Raw genomic sequence first — 10,351 nt, 5'->3', positions numbered from 1 at the left:
TACCACTACCACCCCTACCACTACCACCACTACCACTACCACCACAACTACCACAACAACTATCACCACTACCACTACCACCACAACTACCACAACAACTGTCACCACTACCACTACCACCACAACTACCACCACCACCACTACCACCACCACCACTACCACTACCACAACTATCACCACTACCACTACCACCACAACTACCACCACCCAGGTCTCTGTCACCAACACTACAGCTGTACCTGTAGTTAGTACTACATCCACTGTCACCAACACTACAGCTGTACCTGTAGTTAATACTACGTCCACCAGAGGGTGACCTTTGACTTGTCCCTGTATCTAGGGATCTGTGTGATGCATTCTCTCCTCCTGTGGAATAGAGTAGAGCTATAGAGTTGTATAATAGTTCATGTAGGTAGATGTCATGTGGAACAGTGGAATCAGTACAGAGAGAGTTGTGTCATTAGATGTAACCAGTATGTATATGTTATGTTGTACTAAAAGACAGGGTGGAAATATGACCTTTTTGTCATAAAATATGTGAAGGGTTTTTATTCTTCATTCTATTCTCTTAAATCTGAAACTATGGAGATATTGTCAGAACTTCTGCTTTTTCATTCTGAGTAACTCTTCACAGACAGCATAGATAGAACAATGACTCCTATAAGTCATTTATGGCCGGTCACACTTCGGGGGGAACTTTCCCCTAGGTACAGATCTAGGATCAGGTTTCCCTCCCCCAATCTTAACCTTAACCATTTGTGAAGGAAATGCAAAACTGACCTAAAATCAGCATCTAGGGACAACTTCCCCCTACACCGCCGGTCACAGAGTGAGAGCTCTAATATGGTCTCCATTTGAAGGCTGGGGATGCTGTAAACTCAGTCAGGATATATGTAGTGTATATGTCAATTAACAGGATCCCAATTTACTTTCGCAGATCCAAAATTGGGACCCTGTGAATTCGTAAATACATCATATAGCATGATATAAGGCTGGTGGGAGTCACGTGGTGGCCAGTGTTGTGTTCATTTCACTGACAGAGTTTCACAACCATAAATCACACAGATGAAGGACAGTGCAGGGAGAAGACACAGCTACAGACGTACATTAGAGTTGAGGTAAGAAGTAGAAGTTACTGTATTTGATCACAAGTGTTTAAAGATGTCAGAGGGAGTCTATGAAATCCCAGATAGATTTGAAGACGATGAGCCTGATGCAATGAAGAACACAGACATTGATGGCAAATTATATGCCAACGTAAGAGCCTTTAAGCCCAGTCCAAGAGATGGAGTTGATGCTTCAGGTAAGATTGCATGAACACACACACACACACACACACACACACACACACACACACACACACACACACACACACACACACACACACACACACACACACACACACACACACACACACACACACACACACACATTACACACTATATATTAAACAGGTGAGGTTACCCTGTGTTACTATATCTTTATTTGATACAGTAAAACACATTTACCAAAGATCTTAAATAATTTGTAATTCAGTACATTTTCAGTGGTAGAAGAGACCCTCTGGAGTTTCTGCAGTGTGCCTGGGGCTGCTATGTGTTCTCCTAATAACCTTTGACAGTCAGTCTTTGTTGTCAAGTTACATTTAAGCAAAATATCTAATGCTCATATTTGACTTTTGTTTCCCTATATGGGTCCCAAAAGAGGGAAGTGAAGTGGATCTTTTCAGTCATTCAACCAGCTGTCACTCAAAATCTCCTCGACCAATCAGGTTCATTAAGAGAGAGGGTGAGAGGTAGTCTAGCGGTTAAGATTGTTTGGCCAGTAACCGAAATGTTGCCAAATCTAACTGCCTGTAGCTCAGGCCCTGAAGCAAGGATATGCATATTCTTGGTACCATTTGAAAGGAAACGCTTTGAAGTTTATAGAAATGTGAATGGAATGTAGTAGAATATAACACAATAGATCTGGTAAAAGATAATACAAAGAAAAAAACAACCGTTCTTTTGTATTTTTTTGTACCATCATCTTCGAACTGCAAGAGAATGGCCATAATGTATTATTCCAGCTGAGGTGCAATTTATATATTGGCCACTAGATGGCATCAGTGTATGTGCAAAGTTTTAGACTGATCCAATCAACCATTGCATTTCTGTTCAAAGTTTTGTATCAGATTGCCCAAATGTGCCTAATTTCTTTATTAATAACTTTTCATGTTCAAAATTCTGCACTCTCCTCAAACAATGTAATAGCTACTGTAAATTGGACAGTGCAGTTAGATTAATAAGAATTTAGGCTTTCTGAAAATAGATATGTCTATGTCCTGGGAAGTTTTGTTGTTACTTACAACCTCATGCTAATCGCATTAGCCTACATTAGCTCAACTGTCCCATGGAAGGGACACCGATCCCGAAGATGTTTCAATGACCCATGTTTGTAATCCTGGACCTTCTGAAAATGTTGATGTATATTTGGGAGTAAACAGAGGGTCCAAATCAGCAGAAAGGTGAAAGGAAGGGGGAGTTCTGGAAACTACCTGAATTATCTTGTGGCTGTTACATATGATATTTAATATATGTTAACAGCTAGCCTTTGTTCTCCACTTCCCCTCTATGATCTATATCTTCCTGGTATGATAGTGTCCTGTCCATCATCACAAGTAGCAAGTCCCATTCCCTGGGCAGGAGGACTGTGTTGAGATATACTCTGGACAAGATGACCATGTAGAGACATGGAATGATTTATAATGTGCTGCAGAAAATGGTTTAACAATAACCACTGTAACTATCTCTCACGCGCAAGCGAGGAAACAAATACGCACACAAGTATGCAAACCTGTTCTTTTCTTTGTATTAGCATAGCCACAACTACTGTGTCATTTTGTTGATACTACCCTAGAGTTAACACCTACATCAGTCACACAGACAGACACACAGATGACTCAGACACATAAGATATCACTAGAATCAGACTTAACATTTGCAGTTGACGTATGACGCCTCCTGGCGGCCATGTTGGAAGACCACCGCATTATTCAAGAATCAGAGACTTAAAGTATAGTAGACCTACAAAGAAAGAAAGACCCAGGCATTGTTAAAGATGTAAAAGGTAATCTATGCTGAGCCAAATATGAGCAAGAAGGTCAAGTTTGACAGAGGTGAGATGGAGGAGAGGATTGTGGATATCCACGTCAGTGCAGACACCCTGAGAGATGGTGAGACCAGCACCAAGAGAGAAGAGACAGCAGACACTGCTCCTAATAATGGACCTGGAGACCAGCACTCAGGTAACACACACACTTAACCCTATTAGAGGAGAATGTCCGAGGCCCCTCCCCTAGGATTGTATTCTCCAATGTGTTTTGAGAAGGAAGGGAGGAGAGAGGATGTGAGGAGGAATTTAGGAAAGATTAATTGACAAAGAGCCCATAGACAATACCACTGTTTCACCTCTTTGGTGAGTTCATCTCCTACTTTAACCAGTAGGTGGCAACCTCACTGTATCAGAGAGAGAAAATTAGAGAGAGCAATAGCAGGTTAATGTTACATCACTTTCTCAGAGATCCAGTTATGATTTGTGCCACATTTGTCATCATTCCATGTCTTTACAGGGTCATCTTGTCCATAGTATATCTCAACACAGTCCTCCTGCCCAGAGAACTGACCACCATTGTCAGGCTGTCCTGCCCCCAGTACCTAAACAACACAGAGAACCAGACAGTCAGACACTGTGGTACAAACATCCTCCTCAATTATACACATAGTCCTGTTTTTTCACTTTAAAGACTTTTGGCTCTACTCTTTTGGTTCTGGAGTCAAAGTATCTTCATCCCTCCTGACAATGACCAGCTACAGACCAGTTCCAACACCCTGAATAATGAGAGAGACCAGCTACAGACCATTTACAACACCCTCACTGAGGAGCGAGACCAGCTACAACACCCTGCCATCTTCAGGCAAAGCTTTTTGTGATAGGTGAGACATAAACTGTTATTAATTACAAGTAAAATCAACAGTAATTACAGTGCATTCGTAAAGTATTCACACTCTTATTTTTTTCACATTTTGTTACGTTGCAGCCTTATTCTAAAATCGATTAAAGAAACAGTTTTCCTCCTCAATCGACACACAATACCTCATAATGACAAAAAAAATAAAAGTACATTGGCTTGCAAAAGTATTCACCCCCTTAGCATTTTTCCTATTTTGTTGCCTGACAACCTGAAATTAAAATTGATTTTGGGTGGTTTGTATCATTTGATTTACACAACATGCCTACCACTTTGAAGATGCAAAATATTTTTTATTGTGAAACAAACAAGAAATAAGACCAAAAAAAACAGAAAACATGAGCGTGCATAACTATTCACCCCCCCCCCCAAAGAAAAAGTAAATACTTTGTAGAGCCACTGATGGCAGCAATTACAGCTGCAAGTCTCTTGGGGTATGTGTCTATAAGCTTGACACATCTACCTCTGGGATTTTTGACCATTCTTCAAGGCAAACTGCTCCAGCTCCTTCAAGTTGAATGGGTTTAAGTCATACCACAGATTCTCAATAGTATTGAGGTCTGAGCTTTGACTAGGCCATTCCAAGACGTTTAAATGTTTCCCCTTAAACCACTCGAGTGTTGATTTAGCAGTATGCTTAGGGTCATTGTCCTGCAGGAAGGTGAACCTCTGTTCGAGTCTCAAATCACTGGAAGACTGAAACAGGTTTCCCTCAGGAATTTTCCTGTATTTAGCGCCATCCATCATTCCTTCAATTCTGACCAGTTTCCCAGTCCCTGCCGATGAAAAACATTCCCAGAGCATGATGCTGCCACCACCATGCTTCACTGTGGGGATGCTTTTCTCGGGGTGATGAGAGGTGTTGGATTTGTGCCAGACAGAGCGTTTTCCTTGATTGCCAAAAAGCTCAATTTTAGTCTCATCTGACCAGAGTACCTTCTTCCATATATTTGGGGAGTCTCCCACATGCCTATTGGCGAATACCAAACTTGTTTGCTTATTTTTTTCTTTAAGCAATGTTTTTTTTCTTCCGTAAAGTCCAGCTCTGTGGTGTGTACGGCTTAAAGTGATCCTATGGACAGATACTCCAATCTCCGCTGTGGAGCTTTGCAGCTCCTTCAGGGTTATCTTTGGTCTCTTTGTTGCCTCTCTGATTAATGCCCTCCTTGCCTGGTCCATGAGTTTTGGTGGGCGGCCCTCTCTTGGCAGTTTTGTTGTGGTGCCATATTCTTTCATTTTTTTTAATAATGGATTTAATTGTGCTCCGTGGGATGTTCAAAGTTCCTGATATTTTTTATAACCAAAACCCTGATCTGTACTTCTCCACAACATTGTCCCTGATCTGTTTGGAGAGCTCCTTGGTCTTCAATGTGCAGCTTGCTTGCTGGTGCCCCTTGCTTGGTGGTGTTGCAGACTCTGGGGCTTTTCAGAACAGGTGTATATATACACCGAGATGATATTACACTTAGGTTGCACACAGGTGGACTTTATTTAACTAATTATGTGACTTCTGAAGGTAATTGGTTGCACCAGATCTTATTTAGGGGCTTCATAGCAAAGGGTGTGAATAGATATGCACGCACCACTTTTCCGTTATTTAAAACCAAAAAATTGAAATAAGTAAATTTTTTTTCATTTCACTTCACCAATTTGGACTATTTTGTGTATGTCCATTACATGAAATCTAAAAAAAAATCGATTTAAATTACAGGTTGTCATGCAACAAAATAGGACAAACACCAAGGGGGATGAATACTTTTGAAGGCATTGTTTTCAGACCCTTTGTTATGAGAATCGAAATAGAGCTCAGGTACATCTTGTTCCCATTTATCATCCTTGAGATGTTTCTACAACTTGATTGGAGTCCACCTGTGGTAAATTCAAATGATTGGACATGATTTAGAAAGGCACACACCTGTCTATATAAGGTCCCAAAGTTGACAGTACATGTCAGAGCCATCATTCTTAAATGGAAGAAGTTTGGAACCAGCAAGACTCTTCCTAGAGCTGGCCGCCCGGCCAAACTGAGCAATCGAGGGAGAAGGGCCTTGGTCAGGGAGGTGATCAAGAACCCGATGGACACTCTGACAGAGCTCCAGAGTTCCTCTGTGGAGATGGGAGAATCTTCCAGGAGGACAAACATCTCTTCAGCACTCAACCAATCAGGCCTTTATCGTAGAGTGGCCAGACGGAAACCATTCCTCAGTAAAAGGCATCATGACAGCCCGCTTGGAGTTTTCCAAAAGGCACCTAAAGACTCTCAGACCATGAGAAACAAGATTCTCTTGTCTGATGAAATGCCCCAAAAAAGGCCGGATCGCCAAGCGTCAAGTCTGGAGGAAACCTGGCACCCTCCCTACACTGTATAATAGTTGGTGGCAGCATCATGCTGTGGGGATGTTTTTCAGCGGCAGGGACTGGGAGACTAGTCAGAATCAAGGCAAAGATGAATGGAGCAAAGTACAGAGAGATCCTTGATGAAAACCTGCTCCAGAGTGCTCAGGACCTCCGACTGGGGTGAAGGTTCACCTTCCAACAGGACAACGAACCTAAGTACTCAGCCAAGATTACACAGGAGTGGCTTCGGGACAAGTCTCTGAATGTCTTTGAGTGGCCCAGCCAGAGCCCGGACTTGAAACCGTTCAAACATCTCTGGAGAGACCTGAAAATAGCTGTGTAGCAACGCTCCCCATCCAAACCCCCCTAATATAGGTGTGCCAAGCTCGTAACGTTATACCCAAGAAGACTCGAGGTTGTAATCGCTGCCAAAGGTGCGTCAACAAAGTTGAGTAAAGGGTCTGAATACTTATTTGAATGTGATATTTTAGCTTTTTGATTTTAATAAATGTGCAAAAATTTCTGAAAACCTGTTTTTGCATTGTCGTTATGTCATTATTATTATTATGTGTCGATTGATGAGGGAAAAAACATTTGAATCCATTTTGAAATAAGGCTGTAAAGTAACAAAATATGGAAAAAAAGTCAAGGGGTCTGAATACTTTCCGAATGCACTGTTTATATCAATAGGTTTATGAGTATAAAGATACAGGCTAAGTTGTTCAATGTTTTCACCCTTACTCTTCAACAAAGCAGCATTGTTAGAAGGGATGGAGATACTTTGATTACAGTTTCTGCTTCCTCTCCACTAATTGAGTTGTGTCACCACACAGAGAATTTCCTCTTTGTGGTGACAACACCAGAATGAAGCCTGGATCATAAATAACCTTAAAAGAGGAAGAAAGATGGCATGGAACAGAATTAACAAGTGATAGAGAGGACGTTATACACACCTGTCTGGTCTACAAGTCTGCATACCAAATGGCATCCTATGTCGCTATGTAGTGCACAATCATGCTGTAGATATTACCATTAAGAATCAGTTAGAAATGTAATAATACAGTAGATATTACCATTAGGAATCAGGTAGAAATGTAATAATACAGCAGATGTTACCATTAGGAGTCAGTTAGAAAGTTAATCATACAGTAGATATTACCATTAGGAGTCAGTTAGAAAGGTAATCATACAGTAGATATTACCATCAGGAGTCAGTTAGAAAGACAAATACAGTTAGTTAAGATGGATAACTACATCAATGACCAGGTTATTGAATTGTTAGGTACTAAATAAACAGAGTCAACACTAACGGGCAACTAGGAAAAGCTCAAACCAAGTTTATTCAGCCAATGGGTGAGACAGCTGAACAGACAAAGACATGTTCCCAACAGCACAAGCATATATACCCCAGTTTAGGTGGAGTCTCCTCCTTCCCTCTAAACATTACATCTTTATTGCATAGCAGAAAGTTAAGTGATTTGGCTAATAAACTGTTCCTTCTCCCTTAATGTGATCTGAGCTGACATCATCCTCCATTCCTCACTAATCCACAGCTCTCCACCCTTATCTGTGACTGCAACCATGTTATTGTCTTTCCCTTACTCAGTAACATTCCAAGCCCCTGGTTCATATTCAACCTTAATTGACCCCACCATATACATTCCTCCTACAGATAACCATTAACGTCTGGGTTAGCAAGTATTTCAAATTACAACCCAACAGCTCAAACCAGACTGTGGCCCTTCTCCTTTCCATAGGATACCTGATGTCAAACAATAACATGTTCTGACGAAATGTAAACATTCTGCATTCCCCTCTCTCCCTCAGTGCCATGAACAAGGATATTTCATATTTCAAGTTTAAAACCCATCAGTCCCCCCTAATGAATTTTGAACAATAATTCCATACTGTTCAACATGATATAAACTTGGAAATTACTTCTAAATGAACAAAAACATAAAACATGATTTAACTTTCACAGTTTATTATTAGGTTTACACCTCAGAGACTTATGGTCTCTGATCTACAATTACACTATACAAACTCTTATTTACATCTCTCATTAGACAACTGAGAATGACATTTCAGCTGGAGCTTGATATAGAGGACTCATCTTTATATCTATCTCTATGGGTCAAGGTAACAGTAATAGAAGGAAGAAACTGAGCTTGTAGAAAACAGCCAGTAGGTGGAGACAAACACTTATGTTGAGTGTAATACCTGCTTTTATAAGGGACTTTTCTGACCAGCATCCCATTGACAAGCAGATTATAGACAAAACCTAAAACTGACCCTTACCTTGACCCTAACCTTCACCTAATTTGAACTAATTCAGAAACTGAACAGATACATGTTTTATGATTAAATAAAATAATGTTCTTGAAGTTTAAAATGAAGCCTTTTTCTCTATAGATGTCCTATTGTACTTGTGGTGACCTTATATCCATGGATGAAACGTGGCCTGTGTTTTCAAGACAGATACAGTACACAAGGCCTACATAGAATATGAATAATGACATTAACCTGTTAGGGCTAGGGGGCAGTATTTACACCGCCGGATAAAAAACGTACCCGATTTAATCTGGTTACTAATCCTACCCAGTAACTAGAATATGCATATACTTAGATATGGATAGAAAACACCCTAAAGTTTCTAAAACTGTTTGAATGGTGTCTGTGAGTATAACAGAACTCATATGGCAGGCAAAAACCTGCGAGATTCCTTTACAGGAAGTGGCCTGTCTGACCATTTATTGGCTTTCTTTGACATCTCTTTCCAAACAAAAGGATCTCTGCGGTAACATGACACTTCCCACGGCTCTCATAGGCTCTCAGAGCCCGGGAAAAACCTGAATGTCGTCATTCCAGGCCCAGGCTGAAACACATTATCGCCTTTGTCAAGTGGCCGATCAGGGGACAGTGGGCTTAGGCACGTGCACTGGCCGCCCCCGTCTTTCTTTTTTCCCCTCTATTTACCGAAACGCAGATTCCCGGTCGGAATATTATCGCTTTTTTACGAGATAAATTGCATAAAAATTGATTTTAAACAGCGGTTGACATGCTTCGAAGTACGGTAATGGAATATTTAGAATTTTTTTGTCACGAAATGCACCATGCGCACGACCCTGATTTACCATTTCGGATAGTGTCTAGAACGCACGAACAAAACGCCGCTGTTTGGATATAACGATGGATTATTTGGGACCAAACCAACATTTGTTATTGAAGTAGAAGTCCTGGGAGTGCATTCTGACGAAGAACAGGAAAGGTAATAACATTTTTCTTATAGTAAATCTGATTTTGGTGAAGGCTAAACTTGCCGGGTGTCTAAATAGCTAGCCCGTGATGGCTGGGCTATGTACTTAGAATATTGCAAAATGTGCTTTCACCAAAAAGCTATTTTAAAATCGGACATATCGAGTGCATAGAGGAGTTCTGTATCTATAATTCTTAAAATAATTGTTGTGCTTTTTGTGAACGTTTATCGTGAGTAATTTAGTAAATTGTTAGTAAATTCCCCGGAAGTTTGCGGGGGTATGCTAGTTCTGAACGTCACATGCTAATGTAAAAAGCTGTTTTTTGATATAAATATGAACTTGATTGAACAAAACATGCATGTATTGTATAACATAATGTCCTAGGTGTGTCATCTGATGAAGATCATCAAAGGTTAGTGCTGCATTTAGCTGTCTTCTGGGTTTTTGTGACATTATATGCTAGCTTGAAAAATGGGTGTCTGATTATTTCTGGCTGGGTACTCTGCTGTGTTACGAACCGGCTCTGAGTTCGCAACAAAAGGGAGACAACGTGGAGACAAGGAGTATCAAAATATATATTTATTAAATAAAGTAACTAAGTAATTAACAATGGTGTGTGTAATCAGTAATCAGTAGTGTAAGTGAGTGTTTTGCATACCTGAATGTAATAATGCAGGGTGTTGAAAGGTGCCAAAGCAAATAACCAAAAAGCCACAAAACTACACAACCAAAATCAACAAAGTGTCTG

This window comes from Salmo trutta, chromosome 4 (genome assembly GCF_901001165.1).
Source record: "Salmo trutta chromosome 4, fSalTru1.1, whole genome shotgun sequence".
Lineage (NCBI taxonomy): Eukaryota > Metazoa > Chordata > Actinopteri > Salmoniformes > Salmonidae > Salmo > Salmo trutta.
Note: the sequence above shows the minus strand (reverse complement) of the source record.